The 26,455-nt window shown below is 41.1% G+C and overlaps 1 long non-coding RNA gene across 1 annotated transcript in view; it reads left to right on the top strand.

The window, feature by feature from the left end:
• The window catches only part of LOC125483026, a 21,995-nt gene extending 1,560 nt beyond the window's left edge, over positions 1 to 20,435 (top strand). The window contains exons 2-3 of the long non-coding RNA XR_007262020.1: positions 5,508 to 5,771; positions 20,365 to 20,435. This is a non-coding gene — a long non-coding RNA (uncharacterized LOC125483026). The remainder of the gene's footprint in view (positions 1 to 5,507; positions 5,772 to 20,364) is intronic.
• The last annotated feature ends 6,020 nt before the right edge of the window (positions 20,436 to 26,455 follow it).

Below are 26,455 nucleotides of genomic sequence, written 5' to 3'. Positions count from 1 at the left end.
TCAAAAGTGAGAGGCGTGCAGGGCCACAGGACAAAAACAAGTTAGGATGATTAAAAATGGCAGAAAGGCAAGGCTTTTTATGTTAATGCATGAAGTGTTCAGAATAAGGTAGATGAACTGGCTACACAAATCAAGGAAAATGGATTTGATCTCTTCACCATTACAGAGCCATTACAGGGAGATCAGAACTGGGAACTTAACATTCAGGGATATCTGACCTTGCAGAAAAATAGGAACGAAGGAAAAGGTGGTTGTGTATCACTGTTAATAAGGGATGAAATGAGGAAATTTGTAAGAGATGATTCCGGCTTGGATGATGTTGAATCCATTTGGGTGGAGATAAAAAAAGGGAAAGAAGACCTGCATAGAAATATTATATAGAGTCCCAAACAGTAGCCACACAAATAATAGAAGCATATAAAAATAAAAGAGCATATTGATTGGATTAATCAAGTTGAAAAAGGTAGCTACCACAACAAATTCATTGATTGCCTTTGGGGTAATTTCCTAGAGCAATATGTCATCGAGCTATGGAATAGGCTACCTTGGATCTGGTATTGGTTATGAGGCAGGTTTAATAAATGACCTGAGATTAAAAGATCCCCTAGGGAATAGTGATCATAACATGATAGAATTTAATATTCAGATTGAGAGAGAGAAACTTGGGTCAAAAATAACTGTCTAATTTAAATAAGGGGCATTACAATGAAATGAGGATAAATTTAGATAAAGTGGACTAAACAGGCAGGAAAGACAGTAAGGAAGTAATGGCAGACATTTATGGAGGTGATTTATGATACTCAGTAAAATATATCCCACTAAGGAGAGAGTGGCGACCCAAGAAAGTTAAGGAGAGTATTAAATTGAAAGAAAAAGCATATAAGGAAGCAAAAGTCAGTGATAGCCCTAAAAACTGGCACAAATTCAAATTCCAGGAAAGGAGGACTAAAAATATGATAAAGAGAGAAAATAAACTATAAGGGTAAATTAGTGAGGAATATAAAATCTCACAATAAGAGCTTCTTTAAGTATATAAAAATTAAGACAGAAGTCAAAGTGAACATAGGCTCCTTAAGAAAATGAATTCAGTGAGATGGTTTTGGAGAACAAGGAAATGGCAGAGGAGCTAAATAGATATTTTGCATCAGTCTTTAAAGTAGTAGATACTTTGAACATTCCAAGGAATTGAGTACCATCACCATCATCAAAGAAGTATTATTAGACAAACTAATGGGACTAAAGGCAAGTAAGTCCTTGCCCTGATGGCTTTTATGCTAGGATCCTCAAAGAAGTAGCTATAGTGGTAGTGGATGCATTGGTTACCATCTTCTAAAAATTCTTGAATTCTGGAAAAATACCAGAGGATTGGAAAACGGCCAATGTGACATCCATATTCAAAAGGGAGGAGACAAAGAGTGGGTAATTATGGGCTGATTAGCCTAACATGTATTGTTGAAAAGATGTTGGAATCAATTATTAAAGAAATAATAGCAAAGCATGTGGAAAATTCTAATTTAATGAGCAGACTCAGCTTCACTTCATGAAAGTAAAATCTGACTAATTGGTTAGTTTCAATTAGCGGATACAAAAGAACCAGTAGATGGTTTGTGTTTCGATTTCCAGAAAGCATTCAACAAGGTACCTCATAAAAGGTTAAGTGATAAGATAAGGGCCCACAGTGTTTGAAGCAGTATATTGGCCTGGATGGAGAATTGGCTAATGGGCGGGAAACAGTAGTGGGGATAAGTTGTTTTTATCAGGTTGGTGACCTTTAACCAGTGAGGTTCCACAGGGTTCAGCGCTGGGACCACAAATGTTTCCGACATATACCAATGACTTGGAGGAAGGAGGAGAAAGTACTATAGCCAAATTTACAGACAACATAAGAATAGATGAAAAGGCAAGTTGCAAACAGTTTACAGAGAGATATTGATAGGTTAATTAAGTGGGCAAAAATTTGGAAGGTACAGTATAATCTGGGAAAATGTGAAGTTGTTCATTTGGATCAGAGAACAAAAGAACAGTATTATTTAAATGGAGAAAAACTGCAGAAAGCTGCAACATAAAGAGACTTGAGGTACTTGTGCATAAACACAGAAAGCTAACACACTGGTTCAGCAGGTAATCAGGAAGGTGAATGGTATGTTGACCCTTATTTCAAGGGGCTTGGAGTACAAGAGTAGGGAAGTCTGACGCAACTGTACAAGGTTTTGGTGAGGCCACATCTGGGGTATTATGAGCAATAATGGTCCCCTTATTTAAAGAAATATATTGTTTCATCAGAGGCAATTCCGAGGAGGTTCACTCAGATGATCCCTGAGATGGAGGAATTGTCTTGTGAGCAAAGGCTGAACGGGTTGGTGCTCATTGGAATGTTTAATGAGAGATGATCTAACTGAAACATATGGGATTCTTAAGATGCATGACAGGGTACATACTGAGAGGATGTTTTCCCTTGTGGAAGACCAGAGGGCATAGTCTCAGAATAAAGGGACATCAATTTAAGAATGAGATGAGGAGGAATTTATTTTCACAGAGGATTATGTGTCTTTGAACTCCTTGCTAGAGAGAGCTGTGGAGGTGGGTCAGAGGGTTGATGCAGAGTCCTTGTGTACATTTAAGGCTACGATGGTTAGATAGCTTCTTGATCAATAGGTGAAGCAATGGTTACGGGGAAAGGGCAGGAAAGTCGGGGCAAGTAATGTCGGATCAGCCATGATCCTATTGAATGGCAGAGCAGACTTGAGGGGCCAAGCGGACTACACCTGTTCCTATGTCTTGTGGTAATAATCGTATTATTACCTATTGGCAACTTCCTGCTTTTCCCCCATATCCATATGGATTATTTCTGTTTTAATATTCATCCAACAGCCTCTTGAATGTTTCAGTTGAACCTGCCTCCATCACATTTCCAGGCAGTGCATTCCAGGCTGTAACTGTTATGTGTGTAAAAGTTGTTTTCTCTCATTATGCTGCTTTTGCAATTCTCTTTAAATCTGAGCCCCGCGATTCTTGATCCTTTCAAAACAGGTACAGTTTCCCTCTATCTACTCTATCCAGCTCATGATTTTGAAAACCGCTGTCAGATCTCCTCTCAGCCTTCTTCCCTTCAATGATAGCAGTCCCAACTTCTTCAATCTATTCTCATAACTGAAATTTCGTGTCCCTAGGACCATTCTTGTAAATCTTTCTGCAATCTCCCCAGTGTGGTCACATCCTTCCTATAATGTGGCGCACGGAACTATACACAATACTGCACAGCTGAGGGCTAACAAATGTCTTGTAAAAGTTCAACATCATCTGTATGCTCTTATACTTTATGACCAAACTTCAGTGCAACTAAAGTATAATTTGCTCCCATTTGTACTCCGGCAGCCAATGGGCTAAAAGCCAAATTCGAGCCTTTTTCATTACTTTTCATTTCCGTGTGGCAGCTTTTAGGGATTTATACATGGAAATAACTAAATCTCTTTGTTCCTCCACAACATTTAGTCTCTTATCTTTAAAAATATTGAAAGACAATTTAAAGCCTCATGAATTATGCACCAAAGAGGAGTTGGGTCAAGGTGAAAACTTAGATCGGCACTGTTAAACAACAAAAGCAGAAATCTGGTAGAATGGATGGGAAATCTAGGAGTGAGACTATTTTAATTTCAGGAGGCCTTTAGAGGATGGTTAGCTTTTTGAAATGGGAAATAGACAGGACCCATCCACAACCAGCAACCAGAAACAGAAATTCTTTGATGTACAAAGAAGGCAGCTTGAACATGTTTAATTTAACTTTTCATTCATTTTCTTACATGGAGGGGTTTTGAAAAATGTGGGAAACATGCATAGCACTAACATTTATTTGGCAGAAGACCTGCAATAAAACATGAGAAATATTCACATGTTTTTTCTATTATTAAGTGATGGCAAGTTCCATGGGGATTTTCCCAGTCTTAACATTGATATCAGTAGCACTCGGTCTCTGAGTCACAAGTTCTGGGGGTTCAAGTTGATCTCTCGGGATAGAGCACAAAATCATGCCTGATGCTCCAGCTCTGGACTGAGGGAGCACTTCATATTTGGAGACTCCATCTTTTGGATGAGACGTTAAAGCAAGACCCTATCTTTTTGTAAAAAAAGATCCCGAAGAACTATTCTGAAGATAAGCAGAGAAGTTATCCCTGGTGACCTGGCCAATATTTATTGCACAAACGATAGAGCTAAAAAAAAGACTGGTTATTATTACTTTGCTATTTGTGGGTGATAGTTCTGCATAAATTGGCTGCCATGTTTCCTGCATTACAATGGAAACAACTTATTGTTCAAAGGTCCTTAATTGACTCTAAAGCACTTTGCAATGTCCAGTGTTTATGACAAAAAGAGTATATAACTGCAAGCCTTTCTGCATATTTTCTTGTTGATGTTAACATTAATGTTAAACAGCTAATAAAATTGTGCACATAATCATTGGCCCCAATTTCATCTAAAGCCTGTAAAATGGCTCTAGTTCAATTGTATTTCAAAGGTATAACCAAAAGAACTACATCTTCAAACATTTAGACCAGAGTAATGGCATTAATTTTAAATTTAAAAATTAAATACAAAAATGTCCTTATCTTTATATTTGTTTAAATTCTTATGTCCCCCACGTTTTCAATGGAAACTGCTTATTTAAACTTGTCGTTTTGCCATGGGTGCTGAAGAATTGTTTCTGCTGCCAGAAAATTATAAGTACAGTGTGTTAAGTTCACACAGCCAATTTCCATCAACATGATAGACGTAAAAATGTATTAGAGTTGACAGGAAATGTGTGCAGATGTAGGATTATTTTGAACAATTTATTAGTTGAACTCTTGTGGTGTTCCACACATGGAAAAAAGAAGCAACATGGTGTTCAATAAGGGCAGTATGATTAAATAAGACAAAGGATAATGTGTCATTATGGAGTAAGACAGAAATCATACAATACAAATAAGGTCAGGGTTAGGGTAAATAAACAAATGAAAATTGAATAAAACATCAAATTTGAAGGCTCTCATTTAATTGTAAAGTTTTGCATAAAAGGAGTAGACGTACATAAATCTGAAATGCATAATTCAATTAAATGTATAATATTTATATGTGCGTATCACAGTAAAACATCAAATATCGGGTATGTTGCCCCCTCCTCTCATGATGAAGTAAGTTCTGAAAGATGGCATTGCATTGCCAACTGAAATCATCACACCCGTCACCAATAATATAGAAGTCTGGCAATCACCAAATTGGCGGCCGATTTGGCATTTCTAAAAGAAATGCAATTCAAGGCCAGTTCACATCTTACAAAACAATAGAGTTATATTGTACGTTGCCCGTGCCATTTTCCCCGGTTGCAGGTGAAATATGTTTGGAATGACTTACCCCAGACATGAGGAGCCAGTGCAAGGGCAATAGGACAATGGCTGCGTTCAGCAGAAGGATTGACTGATGAAGTTCCAAGAGTTTCCTAATGTTGAAGTGCATTCATTTATCTTTTTCAGCCTGCTGTTGTAGTTAATGACAGGGAACGTGGACAACACATAGGGCTAAATCGAAGCTTACAGACTGCAAGTATTGAACCGGGTTTATCATCAGCCTAGTAGGCACGAGGGAAAGCTTGACCACCCATGAGGAGAAAAGGAGGAGAAAGACTCAGAGGAGGGCAGCTGTGGGCAGATGCACCCTATGTTCCAGCGAGGAGAAGAACCTGCTGCAGTGTAAAAGACTTAAGAAGAAGCAGAGACATCAGAGGGAAGCAGACACAGGTAGTTAAAACCACTTTAATGCCAACAGAGCTAGGCCTTGACTGAGGGCTGCTTATAACCATAGTAAGCTTCTAACCTTTGTGTTTGTGCTAAACAGCAAGGCAATACAGCATTATGAGGCATGATGCAAAAAAGGCATGCCAAGGTAAAGTGAGGCAAGGTGCTGTGCGCATTGAGGTGACATCAAAGTGAGTGAGGACTAAGAGAACAAGTGAACAACCCAGAGAGATGCAGCCTTATCCAATCCACAAGCTGGATGTATATCACTGAACATACAGTGTCCTTGCTTCAGCATAACAATGAGAGTTGCCATTGTGCCTTGAGGTTTGGAAGCATCCAGCCAACAGATCGGAGGGTTCTTAGAGGCTGGCACATTTTGGATGCCAATGTCTACGGATGCGGGATGTGTGTGTGTGTGTGTGTGTGGTTGGTGCCTATGGAGTGGACACTGAGATTTTGGTGTCAAGTGTCCAACATGGAGGTCCTTTGGAGCAAATGGCATGGTGAAACTGCCAGGTATCTGTTCTGGGGTCCATGTGGAGAATTTGTGGCATCTAGTTTGTTTGCAGCAGGTGGTTCAATAGAAAGTTGCAAATTAATAAGGTCAATCTGCATTTAGTATGGCTATTAACTAATGTCCTTTAGGGAAGGAAATCTGCTATCCTTACCTGGTCTGATCTACATGTGACTCCAGATCATAGCAATGTTTTTGCCTCTTAACTGCCTTCTGGGAAATTAGGGATTGGCAAGAAAAGCTAGCCTAGCCAAAAGTGCTCACATCCCATAAGTGAATAAAAAATACAATAATCACCCCTATTAGACAATTCTCCGCTACCATGTGAGAATCTCACCTTCATGCCCAGAACCTAGTTAAAAGATGCAGAGAGTTTCTCTTGACACTGAGGTAGGTCTCACTGGACTTCTTGCATGGTTATGCCACTTCTTTACCGTTGCCCACTTCTTTCAGGCCCCTATAAGATTCTGCTCATTGGCTGTACACATTCACATAATGTTTTGGTGGACATATGACATGACCAGGTTTGGTCCTGATACATTTTTGCTTTACTTGTGGTGTGCCATCTGTCATCATCGATGGATGTGTATCATTTGTCACAGATATGTTATCTGACACGATACCTTCAGTACTGTCCTATGTTGGGTGATGGATGATATGCAGGTTTGTTATGTTGTCTGTTTCTTCCTAGGATTTGACCATTGTCATATGACCTAAGCTGGACACAGGGATGTGATGACTTTCCATGAACTCATGAGCTTGTAGTCCTATGCAATGCCCTGGTTCAAGTTGGAATGATTCCCCATATGGTCATTGGTCATACTCTGATATCATTTTCTCCTTTTGTTCCAATTATGAATGATAAACATAAGGTTGGGTAATGAGAGAGTGGAAGGAAAGAACTGAGTCAATCTCTCCCAAACATCGGAACTGCTGATGAAGATAAACTGTTGCCTAGAGGAATAGCACATAGATTTAAAATTGTTATCCAACATCTTGCAAGTCAGTCTACGTTAAATGATCATGGATTTTATAGTATATAGAGTGTAGTTCATGAGACCATTTGACTGAAGGTAGCGAGGAGAGGAAATTGTATGTTGATCATCCCATTTTCATTCTTGGAAGAAACCATTGTCAGACACAGTTTGTTGAGGCACACCAAACACATTGAATTGGGCAGCCAATGTGTCAACGCCATTGATTCAAACTTTAAGTTGATTTTAAAAACCGGAAAAATGTTGTCAGGAACTTTGAAGTCATTGTCAGAAGTACCGGAGGATTTTATTCTCTCTAACCCTTCAGGTGCAAAGCAAGAAATAGTTTTACTGCCTATCATTCTTTTTCAGCTATCCACTGATCCATTAAGTACAGATTGAATATTTCCTTAAACAACTATCATTCTGATAGAATGTCAAAGGACTGCCAATCCATGACTGAGCCACTTGTTTTCTACATTTCTTTTGGAGCCTTATGCTCTCTATGTACAAGTAGTTCTGCTGTAATGTGTGTTAACACAAATTGGCTGTAACGTGATTGATGAATAGTAGACACTGTTTGGATAATGCAAACTTTCTGCTCTACAGTATAGCGATTTCCCTATAACATGATTTTCTATGATGATTTTCTATAGCGCAAGGTCACACCAGAATGCAACTATCGTGTTATGGGAAAACTACCTGTATATCAGTATAAGAATTTGTATTGCAGGATCATGTTTTTTCTGTTTCTTTTCTTGACTTTTTGTTGCTGCTCCCTTAAAAGGTGCATTTTTGTGCCAGTGTGACATATTGGTGTCTTTTCAAAATCATTATATGCAATTTTGGCAAAGGAAATGGTGAAATCAACTGACATCTGGATGTAGATAAGGTCATCCAATAACAACAAAATGGACTATTATTTAAAAGGCAAAAAATTGCAGCCTGCTGCTGTGCAGAGGGACCTGGGTGTCCTTGTGCATGAATCACAAAAAATTGGTTTGCAGGTACAGAAGGTAATTAAGAAGGCAAATAGAATATTGTCCTTCATTGCTCGAGGGATGGAGTTTAAAAACAGGGAGATTATGCTGCAGCTGTATAAATTGCTGGTGAGGGAGCACCTGGTGTATTGTGTACAGTTTTAGTCTCTTACTTGAGAAAGGACGTACTGGCAGTGGAGGGGGTGCAGAGGAGGTTCACTAGGTTGATTCCGGAGTTGCGAGGGTCAGTTTATGAGGAGAGATTGAGTAGACTGGGTAGACTATTGAGTAGACTATTCTCATTGGAATTTAGAAGAATGAGGGGGGATCTTATAAAAACATGCAAAATAATGAAGGGAATAGATAAGATAGAAGCAGGGAGATTATTTCCAATGGTGGGTGAAACTAGAACTAGAAGACATAGCCTCAAAATAAGGGGGAGCAGATTTAGGAATGAGATAAGGAGGAACTTCTTCTCCCAACGGGTTGTGAATCTATGGAAATCCCTGACTGGTGAAGCAGTTGACACTACCTTGTTGAAAGATTTCAAGGCAAAGATAGATAGAGTTTTGAACAGTAAAGAAATTAAGGGCTATCATGAGCGGGTGGGTAAGTGGAGCTAAGTCCACCATTGGAGCAAGCTTGATGCAAGATGGCCTATCTCTGCTCCCATTTCATTTGTTCTTATGTTCTTTAGCATAGAAAACGATTGTTATCTGTATATTATTCCAGCATCATTTTCTAAGATTAAGGCTGTTCTTCAGCTCGTTTAAACTGTCATTATAGTTTTAAGCCAGGCATCTAACGGGCCTTTTGCAAACTGTGATTTTTTTAAAGAAAGAAAGAGAGAACTATGATACTCAATAAAAACCAAAAGAACTGCGGATGCTGTAAATCAGGAACAAAAACAAAGTTGCTGGAAAAGCTCAGCAGGTCTGGCAGCATCTGTGAAGGTAAAAACAGAGTTAATATTTTGGGTCCGGTGAGCCTTCCTCAGAACTGAAGAAGGAGTTCTGAGGAAGGGTCACAGGACCCGAAACATTAACTCTGTTTTTGCCTTCACGGATGCTGCCAGACCTGCTGAGCTTTTCCAGCAACTTTGTTTTTGAACGGTGATACTCGTTCTGCTTCAGTACAAGTTTACAGCCTTCACTTTTGGTTATAGTGCTTCAAACTTGCAATTAATTATAGCTCTAGCTTTGAACTTTTGTGTTATGATCAGTACCTGGGTGAGTGTAGGGGTTAGAACCAGCTGGACCTTGTTGACTGCAAACTCCTTGATTGAGTTTGTTAACCTGGGCCAATCAGGAAGCCCTGGCTGACCAATATAAAGAAGTGATTTAGAATCTCTTTGGGTCAGGCAACTGATTCTGAGCTGGATGAAAACTTCAACACTGTGGTCTCAGTTGATGTGTAGGGATAACTTAAACTAAAGGATCCTTTCTTTGGAGAATGCACTTCCCAATTCCAATGTACTTGCCTTTCAAAAGGAACCAATTTAACCAGGTTTTCTTCATTCAAAGTTAAAGTGAGTTTATTAGATACGAAAATGTGAGGAAAGGTAAAATGCAGCACACGTACACACAGGTTAGAAAGAGAAGGAATTAAAAATATAACAGTTAAAAATGATGCCAGAATCTGTTTATACGGAGTAGAAAGTGGACCATTGCAGCTGTTAAGTTGGGTGATTCAGGTAGAATTTACTCCAGCAGTTGAGTAGTTGGCTTGTCACCACTGATGGATGGTGGCTCAGTGGTTAGCACTGCTGCCTCACAGTGCCAGAGACCTGGGTTCGGTTCCACCATTGGGTGACTGTCTGTGTGGATCTTACACGTTCTGCCTGTGTACGTATGGATTTCCTCTGGGTGCTCCGGTTTCTTCCCACAGTCCAAAGATATGCAGGTTAGGTGGATTGCTGTTCTAAATTGCCCATAGTGTCTAAGGCTGTGTAGGCTAGGTGGATTAGCCATCAGAAAATACAGGGATTGAGTAGGTGTTATGTTTGGTGGGATGATCTTCAAAGGGTCAATGTGGACTCAATGGATTGATGGACTGCTTCCACTTTGTAGGAATTCTGAGATTAGACAAAATAAGCTGTCTGGTTTTATATTTTTCTGTGGCTTTCAAGTGGTGACTTGCTTACAGCAATCAGACAGGGGGTGAGAGATTTTCAGTCCTGCTTTCATGCAAAGCACGGGAGTCCAGTAGACGTTCTCAGCTGTAACCTTCACAGCACAGTGTAGCCCAGGGACACTAAAACACCAGACTAGTACACAGACACACCAAAGGTACAGTTGATTTATAACCCCTTCTCTTGTATATTTTTGTACTCCTATCAGTAGTTAGGATCTGGGGACGAAAATAAACCAGGGGATAGGAATGGCATGTAAGAAAGGAACTATTACAATAATCATGGGGGCTTCAATACACTGGGCGGGAAAAAGAATTAACTTCCGGTCAAGATGGCAGCGGAGTAGCAGTGCAGAGTGTGGGCTCCCGAGCTTGGAGCTCATCTGCTGCATCTGCTTTTACTTTCTTTCTTCTTTATCTGCTTTTTTTTTTCTTACTTTAACGTTACTTACCTTCTGTGGAGAGCTCAGTATCAAGCATGAGGCTGGAAGGACACAGCATCTGGAGGAAAGGAGCAGTCAATGTTTCGGGTATTACCCTTCTTCAGGACTGAATGTGGGGTTATGGGGAGCTACAGATAAAGGGAAGAGAGAGGGATGGGGGGAGGCGGAATGGTGGTGATAGGTGGACACTGGTGGTAGGTACGACCTGGTTGGTCAATGGGAGGGATGAATCTGGTCGGTGGCTGGAATGAAGGGTCAGAAACGGAATGGAAGGGAGGATGCGGGGCTGGAATGGAAGTCAGGGGATGGGTGGGAGGGTTGTTTGAAATTGGAGAACTCAATGTTGAGTCCTCGGGCTGCAGAGTGCCCGGGGGGAAGATAAATTGTTGTTCTTCAATCTATGTTCCGAGTTGCTGCGATACTAGAGGAGGCCGAGGACAGACATGTCGGAGGGGGAGTGGGGCGGGGAGTTGAAATGGACGGTGAATGGGAGGTTAGGTTGGCCATTATGGACCAGGTGAAGACACTCAGTGAAACGGACACCCAGTCTCACCAACGTAGACGTCAGTATCAAACGCACCTGGTTTCTTCCCGGCGGCAATGGCAGGAGAGGAATTTGTGGCAGACGGAGGCAGGATTGTGTTCCTGGTGGTGGTACAGGGAGGTGAGTTTGGCCTAGTGCCTGGTGTAGGACGCACAGTGGCTCAGTGGTTAGCACTGCTGCCTCACAGTGCTAGGGACCCGGGTTTGATTCCACCCCCGGGCAACTGTCTGTGTGGAGTTTGCACATTTTCCTTGTGTCTGTGTGAGTTTCCTCTGGGTGCTCCGGTTTCCTCCCACAGTCCAAAGATGTGCATGCTAGGTGGATTGGCCACGCTAAATTGCCCATGGTGTTCAGGGATGTGTAGATTAGGTAGGTTATAGCGGAGTGGTTCTGGGTGGGATGCTTTGAGGTTCAGTGTGGACTGGTTGGGCCAAAGGGCTTGTTTCCACACTGTAGGGATTCTATGATTCTATGCAACAGCTTCAGCAGCGGCTGCATTGCAGAGATCAGCCGAGCGCAGACTCGTGGCTGTGGTGCCGTTGGTAGAGACAAGATGGCTCTGAAGAATGGCGACACAGTTCTGTGGTGGCAGTGCAGCAAAGGGACTTGATGCTGACCAACTGCCTCATGCTGGTGTTGGTCTCAGTGTTAGGGTGGAACAGCCCAAATCCAGGCCCTTGGCTCAGCACTTAATGTTGACCCTATAACTTTATTTCTTTATTTTTCTACTTTACCTAAGATATTGCACCTAGGTATCTTTGTACCTAAGATAAAGTGCCAGTAATGGGGACTTTGTATGCTTTTCATTTTACTCCTATACTGTTGCACTTGAATACACGTTACAATAAAATCTAGTTCTAGTTCCAGTTCTAATTCTAAAATCAGGTCGGTAGCAGATCCCAAGCAAATGAACTTCTGGAATGTTTATGAGATGGTTTTTTTGGAGCACCTTGTGATAGACCCCACTAGGGAACAGGCAATTCTGGATTTGATGATGTGCAATGAGTCAGAATTGAAGGATACCCTAGCAGACAGTGACCATAGTATGGTTAAATTCACCCTGCAGTTTGAGAGAAAGAAGCTGGTATCAGATATAACGATATTACAATTGAGTAAAGGTAACTACTCAATTGGCCAGAGTTGATTGGAAGGGGAGCCTAGCAGAGAAGATGGTGTAGCAGCAATGGTGGGAGTTTCTTGGGGTAATTTGGGATACAGAGCAGAAATTCTTCTCAAGGAAGAAGAAAATATACTGAAGGGACTTCAAGGCAACCAAGGGTAACAAGGAAATTCAGGGATGACAAAAACAAAAGAAAAAGCATACAATCTGGAAAAAAATTAGTGCCAAGCCAAAGGATTGGGAAGCTTTTAAAAGCCGGCAGAGAACAACAAAAAAAGTAATAAAAGTGGAGAAGATGAAATATGAGAGTAAGCTAGCTAGTAACATGAAAGAAAATTACACGAGTTTATAAGATTACAGCTAGATTTCTGAAGGAGATAGCTGAGGAGATTGTGGAGGCCTTGGTGCTGATCTTTCAGGAATCACTGGAGTCACGGAGGGTCCCAGAGGACTGGAAAATGGCTAATGCAACACCCCTGTTTAAGAATGGAGGGAGGTAGAAGACAGGAAACTGTAGGCCGGTTAGCCTGACTTTGTATGGTGGTAAGATTTTAAGAGTTATTATTAAGGCTGAGATTGCAGAGTACTTGGAAGTGCATGGTAAAATAGGGTTGAGTCAGCACAGCTTCTTCAAGGGGAGGTCATGCCTGACAAATCTGTTCAAATTCTTTGAGGTGATAACAAGCAGGTTAGAAAAGGAGAGCTAGTGGATGTGAGCTATTTGGATTTCCAGTAGACCTTTGACAAGGTGCCAGACAGGAGGCTGCTAAACAAGATAAGAGCCAAGGTGTTAGGGACAAGGTACAGGCATGGATAGAGGGTGACTGATGGAAGACAGGAAGTAGGGATAAAGGGGTCTTTGAAAGGATGGTAGCTGATGACTAGTGGAGTTCCACAGATGTTGGTGTTGGGACCATGACTATTCACATCAAACATTAATGATCTAGATAAAGGAATTTAGGGCATTGTTGCTCAGTTTGCAGACGACAAAAAGATAGGTGAAAGAACAGATAATGATGAGGAAGTGGAGAGGCTGCAGAAGGACTTGGACAGGCTAGGAGAGTGGCCAAAGAAGTAGCAGGTAGAATACAATAAAAGAGTGAGGTGATAGAATATTTTCTAAATAGGGAAAGGCTTCAGAAATTTGAAGCACTAGGGACTTGAGGAGGCAATGCCGTAGTGGGATTATTGTTGGACTGTTAATCCAGAGGCCCAGGTAATGTTCTGGATACCCAGGTTCGAAACTCAACACAACAGATGATAGAATTTGAATTCCACAAGATCTAAAAATAAGAGTCTAATGATGACCATGAATCCATTGTTGATTGTCAGGGAAAAACTAATGTCCTTTAGGGAAGGAAACTACCATCCTTACCTGGTCTGGCCTGCGTATGACTCCAGACCCACAGCAATGTGGCTGACTCTTAACTGCTTTCTCATTCTGTGATTGAATTAATTTGAGGTTAGCATGCTGGCAGTTATGAAGGCAAATTAATGTTAGCATTCATTTCAAGAGGGCAAGAATACAGGAGTAGAGATGTACCGCTGAGGCTGTATAAGGCTTTGGCCAGACCACATTTGGAATGTTGTGAGTAGTTTTGGTTTTTGTATCTAAGGAAGGATGTCCTGGGAAAGGAGGGGTTCCAGACGAGGTTTACAAGAATCATCCCTGGGATGAAGAGCTTGTCATATAAGGAGCAGTTGAGGAGTCTGAGTCTGTACTCAGTTGAATTTAGTACGACGTGGGGGAACCTGATTGAAACTTACAGAATACGGAGAGGCCTGGATCAAGTGGACATGGAGAACCTGTTTCCACGAGTAGGAGAGACCTGGACCCAAGGGCACAGCCTCAAATTAAAGGGGAAACTCTTTAGAACCGAGATGAGGAGAAATTTCTTCAGCCAGAGGGTGGTAAATCGGTAGAACACATTGTTGCAGATGGCTTTGGATGCCAAATCATTGAATGTATTTAAGACAACATTTGATAGGTTCTTGATTGCTACGGTGATCAAGGGTTACAGGGAGAAAGCAAGAGAATGGGTTTGAGAAACATATCAGCCATGTTCAAATGATGGAGCAGTCTCAATGAGCTGAATAGCCTAATTCTGCTTCTATATCTTATGGTCTTCTGGTGGGGGAAGTCACTGACCGGTCTTTTGCCCATATTGATTTTTGTTACCTCACATTATGTCCACCTTTAGGGGATATAGCTTACAGCAATTCTTCATGTTTTTGCATTGTAATTCTTACTTAAAAGTCTCTTGATTCCTTGACACCCTTCCAAGTGTGACATTCCATGACCTCTCTCTTGAGACTGGGTGAAATCCAAACAGTAATTTCTAAGACAGCCATTGAGTTAAATTCACAAAAATCTCTTGCTTGGATGCCTTTTTATTTTATTAAAAAGAAGTTCAACATATCCATAAATAAGTCCAGTCCAACTTTTATGAAAAAAAGGCTTTTCAAAATTGCCACACTGCTGCCACCTTTTCAGTCGTTAGCATTCACTTACTGCCCATGACTGTCACAACTTGCTTTGAATGCTAGTTAATACCAGTATCACTGCCACCGTGATGCACTTTAGGGTGTTCTATGCAAGTCCACAGAGAATAGGGATCTTGCTGAGACAGATGTATTGTTGTTTATTAATAAGACTAACAGTTTACACAGCTACAATATGACAGAGTTAAATGCATGGTCTGGATTCTGTGCTTACTGATATTACTGTACATTAGATATACATAGTTGACAGTCTGAAGTCACTATATTGACTCCAGGACACAGAGAGAGTGTCTAAAGGTGAGGCATGATGTAATATAACTGTTCTAAAGTTACGACTTGTCTGGTTTGGAACCTTAGCGCAATATTGTGCTCCTGTACTTTCAGTTTCGCAACTCATTCAAGAGCTCGTAATTATTTGCTGATGGTTGTGGGCTCTTTCTCCTTTAGAGAGGACAATATTAGAGACAGGCTGGGGCTATTTTCCCCAGAGCATTGGATGTTGAGGGCTGACCTTATGGAGGGGGATGGATAGGGTGAACAGCCAAGATCCTTTTCCCAGGGTAGGGGAGTCCAAACCTAGAGGGCATAGGTTTAAGTTGAGATGGGAAAGATATAAAAGGGACAAAAGGGGCAACTTTTTCATGCACAGGGTGGTGCGTGTATGGAATGAGCTGTCAGAGGAAGTGGTGGAGGCTGGCACAAATACAACATTTAAAAGGCATCTGGATGGGTATATGAATAGGAAGGGTTTAGAGAGACATGGGCCAAAGACTGACGAATGGGACGAGGTTAATTTAGGATATCTGGTCGGCATGGACAAGTTGGACTGAAGGGTCTGTTTCTGTGTGATACAGTCTGTGTGACTCTATATCAGAGTGGCAAAGATAATTTGCCCAGTAAAAACGCATGCCTGTCATGCTGATAATATATAAAAACACAGTCTTTTATCATGAACTATACTCAAAGATAAGCAAAGAGATTTTGGGTAAGAATGTGCTTGTGTGTTTGCATTTATTGCCACATGTTGAAATGAGTTCCCTTGTTACCCAGTTGCTGGGTGAAAAGCAGTAACAATGGCAAGAGTGTGGGTAATGACTCTGAGTGGTAGAGAATGTGTATTTCTTTTCTTTATTCATGGGATGAGGGCATCACTGGCTAGGCAGCATTCATTGCCATCCCTAATTGCCCAGAGGGCAGTTACAAGGCAAGCACATTGCTGTGGGTCTGGAGTCACATGTAGGCCAGACCAGGTAAGGGTGATAGTTTCCTTCCCTAAAGGACATTAATGAACCAGATGGGTTTTTCCAACAATCGGCAATGGATCCATGGTCATCATTAGACTCTTAAGTTCCAGATTTTTATTGAATTCAAATTCCACCATCTGGGGATTCGAACCCAAGTCCCCAGAACATTATCTGGGTCTCTGGATTAACAGTCCAGTGATAATACCACTAGGCCATCGCCTCCCCATTTCAGAAGAACCAAGGTATACGTTATAATAAAATCAAAGTACTGCAGATGCAGGAGATCTGAAATAAAACCAGGAAGTACTGGCAAAACTCAGAAGGTCTGGCAGCATCTGTAGAGAGAGAAAAACAGAATTAACATTTTGAGTTCAATATGAGCCTTGGGAAGATAAAACTTAGTTCTCTTTGTGATGTCTTCAAGCCTCCTACAGTAGTGTGACAGCTCCTAGGTGGTGAAGGTAGAACCAGTTACCTCTACCACCTCTCCAGAGAGCTGGCACCACGCCTTATTGGGTTCCAATCTTAGAGGCTACAAGTCTTAGTGGCTCTTACCCTTTTAAATACTTCAATAGAATAGTAATTCCTCCAGTGGTAGTATGTTTTGTGTGGCTTGCACTACTGATCCATACCAATATTATATAACAAAGGATAGCCCCACAGAGAAACTGTAGCAAGTGGACTCATATTTTTGGAATTTATTCCCATTCCTACAGTAAGCTAATGGAAGGGAAATCCAGACTATAGATGTGTTGAAACTGTATTTGTTTGAATATTTCAAAATGAAAAAAAAAAGTTTCTGGAATATATATTTGAAAGTACTTTCACAACTTTTAATTAGGATATAAATCTAAACATATTGAATTATTGTGAAAATGGTTGGATTTGAATCTGCAGCATTAGATTCTATTGGGATTGTGCTATTTTTGTATCAGAAGCTGGGGATTGTGTAGTATTAAGGAACAATTCATCACAGTGAGCCATTACAAGGCATTTATATAAGAGTCAACGGACTCCCATTACCCTGATGAAACTTTGCCTGGTCAACGATGGTGTTATGGCTCAACCCAAAAGAGTTAAAGTCCAAATAATGTCGTTGTATTTGGCAGGCCCTTCTTCTATAATGTTCTAATGAGAATGGCATTGGGAACAAAAACAAAGTTGCTGGAAAAGCTCAGCAGGTCTGGCAGCATCTATGGAGGAGAAAACCGAGTTAACGTTTCGGGTCCGGTGACCCTTCCTCAGAATGGCATTGGTACTGCTGTAAAGTCCTGAGGCATTGCTGTATCTACTAATATGTTGTTGCCTGTTGATCTAATACATTGTCTAGTCAGGGCCCTCCATGTGATTTAAATGTTCTGGTAAAGGCAAGGTTTTTTCCAGTTTCTATCATTGAGTTGATACATCAGAAGGCTTTTTACTTTTCACATCCTTTTCAGCATTGCATGGAGTTACCTCCTTGCTGTTTTCCCTCTCTGGGGTCTGCTGAGTGGGCTGGTCTGGAAGTCTTTCACCTTGCTGCTCTATACTGCTGCTGGATCCTTCTTCACATTTTCTCTACATTCCTGTGGCATGTCATGAAAGACCTTTAAGGAGCAATAATCAGGCACTTTCTCATTACAGGTTGAAGACATCTCTAATCATAGCACCCTGCATGTGAAATGCATACATTGTCCAACTGTGTGGGATACAAATCTGGTCACAAGGAGTCATGACCATGCCATTGGTCATTGCAGATTGATGATAGTCATCCCTGATCAGCAGAAGGAATCGCATAACCTTAAAAGGCTCACTTGTGACCACAATTCACAAAGACAATCCAAGATCCTGTAGGCTACACAAGGGCATGGAGCTAATTTCCTCTCATTTTGTACTGTAACAATTTGCCAAAATGTCTTATATGCAAATTTGATTTTCGTTGGTGATATATGGGACATAGGGACAATTTCTTAATTTGTGTGTGCTGCATACATTAGAATAAGGTCTCCTATGTCAAAGGTTTTTGCAAAGCTATTCCGTGGTCATCCTTATCAGTTTCCTCCACATCCCACTGACTTTTCATGGTCCTGCTGGTCATTACTCTTTGCATTTACTATGACAGAGATAGTAAGAACTGCAGATGCTGGAGTCAGAGATAACACAGTGTGGAGCTGGAGGAACACAGCAGGCCAGGCAGCATCAGAGGAGCAGGAAAGTTGATGTTTCAGGTCGGGGCCCTTCTTCAGACTATGACAGTTGAGTTCAGCTCTAACTCTTGTAGGCCCTGGTTTGTGTGTCAAGAAAAGCAAGACGTTTTTATTAGTATTTTGACCAAAGAAAATGTGCAAACTTTCAAAATTCGTATATTGTCATGAACTGGCTGATACAAAATAAACTGACTCATCCAATAGAAATGTGAATTAGTTTCCGTGTTACTTACTTCCCAACACTTACTAATTTTGAAATAACCTGTTATTGGAAATTTAACATTTATTTTTATTTGCTCATGGGATGCTAGCATTGCTGTTGAGGCCACCATTTATTAACAATCCATGGGCGAAGAATAAGGCCAACCTCGCAATTGAGCAATCCAAACAAAGTGGCATGTTAGTCCAAAATTAACCAAGAGGCAGAAAGCAGGGGGATGTTTCTGTGACTGGAAATGTTTCTAGTGGGAGTTTGGAGGGCTCAGTGCTGAGGCACTTGTTTTTTGCGATTGAATACTTAAATGTAGGGTGTGTGATCAAAAAGTTTACAGATGACATGAAAATCTGACAGTGCTGAGTAGAGAAGAGGGTAGTCAAAAACTGTAGGAGGATATCAATGGAGCAAAAGCATAGTTAACGTTTCAAGTCCAGTGGCCCTTCTTCAAAAATGGAATGGTAGTTCTGAAGAAGTGTCACTGGGCCTGAAATATTAATTCTGCTTTCTCCCCAACATGCTGCCAAGCCTTCAGAGGTTCTTTATTAATTTCTGTTTATGTTTCAGATTTTCAGCTTTCACAGTTCTTAGTTTTATTTTGTTAATTTGGAGCACATCAATGGACTGGTCAGATGGGCAGGGCAGAGGAAAATGGAGTTCATTCTGAAATAGTGTGAGATAATACAGATGGGGAGGGCGAACAAGGCAAGGGATTATACTATCAATGGTAAAATCCTGAAAAGTACTGAAGACTGGCAGTGCCTTGCTGTGCATTTCCACAGATCCCTGAAGGTAGCAGAGCAAGTAGATAATGTGATTTAGAAGCTATATGGGATACCTTTGTTAGCCCAGAATATAAAAGCAGGGTAGTTATGCTGGAACTATACAAAACACTGGTTGTGTCACAACTAGAGTGCTGCACGTAGTGTAGTCACCATATTATAGGAAGGATCTGATTGGACTGGAGAGGGTGCAGAGCTGACTTACCAGGATGCTGCTTGTGCTCAAGGATCTAAGCTCTGAGGAAATATTGCACAAGTTGGTTGTTTACCTTGGAGCAGTGAAGTTTGGGAGGAGACTCAAGAGATGTGTATAAGATTACAAAGGGCATAGATACTGAGGGGAATAGTTTTCACCCAGAGGGTGTTGAGAGCCTGAAACTCACTGCTTGGAAGAGTGATTGAGTCAGAAACTGTCATAACATTTAAGCAGTGGTGCAATATTCACTTGTTGTTGCTGTAGCCTCTCGAGCAATTGGCTGGCGAAATGCCGGAAGTGGCGAAATGCCGGAAAATTGAATCAGTACAGTCAGATCATTGTTGACTTTGTGTGGATAGAATGGGCTGAATGGCCTCCTTCTGTGCTGTTTAAAAAATGTCTGTGAATCAACCAGACAATGAATTTAGTTAATCACCAAACATGCAGCAATTCCACTGGTCTTTTGCCCTGTTTTATTTTTGAGACAACATTCCTGCACAGTACAGCCAGCTGGATGTACTCAGTCACGACAGTATCTGATCTTATTCTTGAAAATAATCACTTCAAGAAATAAATTGAATACAAACTCAGTGCTGGGAAATGTTTTGAAATCTTTTAATATTTAGCATGTAGGACTTTTATTTCAATGTACTTTTCATTGAGTAAAATATTTTACTCGAATCTTGATGACAGGAAATAAATCATGAAGATTAAAAACCATAGTTAGGCACAGATTTTCACCAATTTTTGCTTCCATCTTTCAGATTTGCCATGTGAGAATTATGGAGAATGAAGGGGCTTTCCATTAGACCTCCACCCCTAAAAGTGGCTGACCATGGGTTCAGCATTGAATATTTTAACACGATAGTGCTTTGCAGTAAGTATGCACCCTGCTGGTTCTAGAAATGTCCATGCCATTTTTCTGAGGGCATTAGCGTAGCCCATGCTGGTCCTGTTCTGAGGTGGTGGCGGCCCGTCATGAAATTGAAAAAGTTTCCTGATAGCTCAGACCCAACAAGGCCATGAGCACAGGCAGTATCCCTGCCAAAATATTAGAACAAATTTTAAACTCAAATACATGACTTCAACTCCCTCACCTGGAAGGAGGAAAGTGTGTCAGCAGATTTCTTGGGTGCTATGATTGTGACCATCTTCGAAAAAGGAGATAAGAGCGATTGTGATAACTACAGAGGAATTAGTGTTTTGTACAGTTTCAGCAAAACCACCCTGCTCTTATATTCTGGGCTAACAAAGGCACACGTCCCATATAGCTTCTAAACCACATTATTGACTTGCTCTGCTACTTTCAGGGATCTGTGGAAATGCACAGCAAGGCACTGCTACTCTTCAGTACTTTTCAGGGTTCTACCATTGATAGCATAATCCCTTGCCTTGTTAGCCCTCCCCAACTGTATTACCGCACACTATTTCAGAATGAACATCCATTTTCCTCTGCTCTGCCCATCTGACCAGTCCATTGATGTGCTCCAAAATAATAACTGCTACCCACCACAGGGAAGGTTAATTCAAGAATCCTCATCAGTCTCTGCCTGCAAGTGGCTGAAGAGCTCCTCTCACAGTCTCAATGCCAATTCCCTCCATCAGGAGGGACCATGGACATAATCTTCACACAACAATATTTTCTGAAAAACAGCAGCCACCTCCAGAAATCACCTTCTTTGACTTCACAAAGACCTTTGACTCTGTCAACTGGGAGGAATAATGGAACATTCCCCTCAAATTTGATTGGTTGCAGGAATTCATCATGATCCTCCACCTGTTTCACAACACCGTGGAAGGAGTGATCTTCCAAGGATTTAGCGTGGACCCAATATGTGTGCAAACCGGGGTCAAGTCAGGCTGTGCCATTGCACAAATAGTCTTCTCCTGGCTACAACACTGCACTCCGTATCCATGAAACTTTCCATTGGAGTGAAGCTTATTCCTTGGACTAGCAGGAAACTTTTGAAACTGCATCGCCTACAATCCAGAACCAAGAGGAGCTCAACCTCTGTCATCGAGCTGCAGGATGCAGATGCACTTCTGTGTGTGCACATGAAGAGGCCAAGTTTCAAACTATTGTCTATGCATCCACAAAGATGTATGAAAGATTTGATTTGATTTTGATGTAATTGTCACATGTATTTTATGGGAAGAATACAATAAAATACAGTGAAAAGCCACTGATCCCCAGGCACCATGTTTGCCGCTGGGCCCAGCTCATTGATGCTGCTGTGATGCTCTTCCGCCATCACTTCACGGCCACCAGCGCTGGACCCAACCAACAATGAAGTCACCGATCCTCAGGCATCACCATTGCAGTTGGGTCTACCTTGCTGACATCGCCTCTGTTGATGTAGCAGCTCCCCAATTCCAGGTCCTACGCCTGCTCCGGAAAAGTAAGTGGGGGCTCAGTCTCCTCCATGCTGGGTCCACTTGAGGTGCGCACCCTGGGCTCTCACCACCACTGATGCTGTCCAAGCTCAGGACGAGGTAAGTGTATGGCTTCCAAAACAGGTTCCCTGATGCTCCAAGCTTCATCATGGCAAGTGGTTACCAGGAAGGCAGATGAAAGATATCCTCAAAGCCTCCCTGCAATATGCAATATCCCTGCTTATTTATGGGAATCGCTTAGCCAGGACCACCCAAACTGGAGAAGAAGCAACTATCACATCCTCCTTTTCTTGCTGAAGGAACATTGCATACATATTCGTAAGTTCATAAGGAAGTAGGAGCAGGAATAGGCCATTTAGCCATTCAAACCTGCCCTGACATTCAAGATCATGGCTGCTCTGCCCCAGGTCAAAACAGCTGTTTTGTGCCACCTCATTGTGGCTGTCAACTCCCTGATATTTCTAAAATCTATCTACCTCCTCTTTAAGTGCTTTCAGTGACCTAGTCTCCACTCCTCTCTGGAGTAGAGAATTCCCACACTCATTACCTTTTGGCAGAAGAAATTCCTTCAGTTATAAACAAGTGTTCCCTTATTCTGTAGCTAAGTCCCCTACTTCGAGACTCCTTCACTAGTGGGAACATCTTCTCAACATCTACCTTGTCAAGTTCCCTCAGAATCTTGTATGTTTCAATAAAATCATCCCTCATTTGTCCAAATTCTAATGAATAAAGGGCTAACCTGTTCAGCCGTTCTTGATAAGTCAATGCCTTAATCCCAGGAATCAGCCTAGTGAATCTTTTTTGAAGAGCCTTCAATGCCAGTGTATCTTTTTTTAAATATAGGGACCAAAATTGTACACAGTACTCCAGGTGTAGTCTCAACATCATCTTGTAGAATTGTGACAAGACCTCCCAGTATATAAATTTCAATCCCCTAGCGCAACAAGATCTTAATCAGATAGGCCAATGGGTCAAGAAGTAGCAGAAGGGTTAAGAAGGGACGTCATGTTGCAGCTGTACGTGACATTGGTGACACCACTTTTTGAATATTGCATACAATTCTGCTTGCCCTGCTATAGGAAGGATGATGTTGAATTGGAAAGTGTGCAGACAAGATTAATAAGGATGTTGCCAGGACTGGAGGGTTGGAATTATAAAGAGAGGTTGGATAGGCCAGGACCTTTATTCCCTGGAGCATCGGAGGCTACAGGCTGCCCTTAGTAGAGTTTGTAAAAGCATGAGGGCATAGATAAGGTGAATGGAAAAGGTATTTTTCCAAGGATAGGGGAGTCTAAAACTAAAGGGCATAGGTTTAATGTGAGAGGGGAAAAATTTAAAAGGCACCTGAGGGGCAACTTTTTGCACACAGAGGGTCGTGCATGTATGGATTGCCAGAGGAAGTGTTAGAGACGGGTACAATTATAACATTTAAAAGACACTTGGACAGATACATGAATAGGAAAGGTGTAGTTCGATATGGGCCAAATGAAGGCAAATGGGACTAGTTTAGTTTGGGCTACCTGGTCGGCATGGACAGGTTGGACCAAAGGGTCTGTTTCCATGCTGTATGAGTCTCTGACTCTAGGAATAAAGACCAAGATTCATTTGCCTTCTTAATTACTTGCTGCACCTGTATGTTAACTTTGTATTTTATGCTAAAGAACACCCAGGTCCCTCTGCACTACACTTTTTGGAGTCTTTCTCCATTTAAATATTAGTCTGCTTTTTTATTCCTTCCTAGCAAAGTACATAACCTCACATTTTCTTACGTTAAACTCCACCACCTAGGTTTTTGCCCATTCACTCAACCTATATCCCCTTGCAGATTCCTTATGTTCTCATCACAACATCCCTTGCCACCTGTTTTTGTATTGTCAGCAAATTTGACATATGCCACTCTGCTAATTCCTCCAAGTCATTTATATCAATACTAAGTCGGACTTTAAGTCTGATCTGTGTGACATTCCACTAATTATGTCTTTCAACCTGTATAAGACCCATTAATCACAATTCTCTGTCTTATGTGTATTAACCAATCCTCAGTTCTCGCTAATACATACCCCTAATAGCTCCTATCTTGCAATTATCTTTTATTAGCACCTTGTCAATTCTGCTTTTTTGTCTTTAAAGAACTCTAGCAAATCTGTCAAACAATTTCCCTTGCTCAAAACCACATTGACTTTGTTTGACTGTATTAAATTTTTCTAAATGCCCTGCTGTTTCTTAGATTCCAGAATTTCACAATGACAGATGTTAGGCTAACTACCCTATAGTTTTTTTTTATTTTCTATCTCCCTTCTTGAACAGGGGTTTCACATTAGCAGTTCTCCCATTCTGCGGGAGCCCTGCCAGAATCCAGTGAGGTCTGGAATCTTTCAACTAATGCCTCTACCAATTTTGCAGCCACTTGTTAAAAACTCTTTGAGTGAATACTTTGTCCTTCCTATTAGAGACTGTTACAAGACCTTTCCTCCCACTAGCACCTTGCTTATTTGGTATCTTTTCTGGATGTTTATTATGTTCTCTAACATGAAAACTGATGCAAAATATTAGTTAAAATTATCTGCCATTCCCTGTTTCCTGTAATGAAATCCCCAGTGGCATCATGCAAGGGTCTCTCACTTACTTTAGCTACTCTTTTTCTTTTTGTGTACCAGGAGAAGATCCTGTTGCTCATTTTAACATATTTCTTGCCAATTTACTTTAAGAATTAATTTTCTCCCCCTTTATTAGCATTTCAGTCTTTGGCTACTGGTTCCTGGATAGGTTCTGCAACATACTGCTCTAAGAAACAATCCTATTCACTTTAGAAATCATCTTCCATGTTAGCCTTGCCCATTTGATTTCTCCAGTCAATATGCAGATTGACTCCCATTCTTTTTTCCTGATGTTTCTTCTTGCTATCTCAGGAATAAGGCAATTTAGAATGGGTTTCTAAGGAGCAGGGTTCAAATGACACTTGCTTTCAATACGATATTATAAAGATGTTTGTAAGGAAAAAACTGGAAAAGATCCTTTTGGTTACAATGCAACTTTTACAATAATTTCACAATCCTTAATGACGCAATCTCCTGGATGAGGCAAATAATGCCATGGTAATTTCCCCTCGAATTTCAGAAGTCTATTAGTCAAGGCCCTGCCCTTTGTGGACTATGGCTCATTGTGATTTCTGGAAATCACAAAATCTGACCTCATGACTAATTAGACATCTTCCATTGATTCAGCAAGTGGTGAAATCCCTTTTGAGAAAAGCTGTTGGGAATTCATACCAACTAGACGCTTTTATTCTTTGTTTTGGAGGTTGATGGTCAATCAAAATATTTTTCTGTTTTCAAAGCACTGTAATCACAACAGTCTTATCCATTTCAAATAATTTGGATATAATCCATCTCTTCATTTCTTTAACAGCTGAATCATTTCAAAACTACACTCCTCTAAAATCAATAGTGTCTACTTTTAGCTTTTCCTCAAGACAGAGAGCTGTAAGTTTATGTATCAATCAAAATAACTCTTTTGTCTTTCTCCAAAGCCCTGTCATTCTTCACAATGTGTTCAAGGAAATGCTTCATGTGCCAATGTACCAAAGTATTCTATGAGCTAGGTGTAATGTTATTTATCACATATCCACTGGTCCTAGTTCTAGATGCACAAACCTTATCTGACTCCTCCATAGCCATGTCACATTGATTGTGCACTTCCACCAAGTTGTCAGCTTATCACTCAGGTCTTTCTCTTGATCTTTATCATGTTATAAACGTCACTGAAGCTACTCACCACATCCCAAATTGAAAAGCAGCAGGTATGAATTTACAATTTACCTAAATCAACCTGGAGTACATTAATTTGATATAAATATCTTAGGAACAAAGGAATTTAGTAGGAAGTAGAATACTTAACTCCTTGAACCAGTTCAATGCAGTGATCAGCACTGCCAATAACTTGCCTAGCCTACCATAGCGTATGATGCTGTTCCGTTTACCACCCATACCTGTCATTGCCCTTCGCCCCACCTTTACAGATGCCTCTGTTTCACCCCACCCGCCCTGACTCACCTATTTCTTTATCCCCTCACTGCCACTATAAAACCCCCCTCCCAAAACTTGCACCCTCCAGAATGATCAATGTATGGAAAGCCTAGACTGTATTTTTTTCTCGAACTCTGACCAACCTCAATGAGCTGCGGGAAGAGAAGCCCAGCTTTTAGCTTATAACAGAGAGAGGAATAAGAGCTTCCACATCCAGCTTCAAGACTCAAAAATGAAAGTTTTATAAAAAAAACTAAAACTAAAAATCCTGGTTCTGTGGGAGCTTGACCCCACCCATTCAAGCTGCTCCTATTGTTCCAACTTTAAATAAAAAACACAAGGCCTCACAAACTATTTACTTTATTGGCTTTGAGCAGACTGCTCATTTCAGCAGACTGTTCTCTCAACCTTTCTTCATGAAAAAAGACAAAAATAA

The sequence above is a fragment of the Rhincodon typus genome, chromosome 4 (assembly GCF_021869965.1).
Source record: "Rhincodon typus isolate 14 chromosome 4, sRhiTyp1.1, whole genome shotgun sequence".
Lineage (NCBI taxonomy): Eukaryota > Metazoa > Chordata > Chondrichthyes > Orectolobiformes > Rhincodontidae > Rhincodon > Rhincodon typus.
This window is presented reverse-complemented; position numbering and strand designations above follow the sequence as displayed.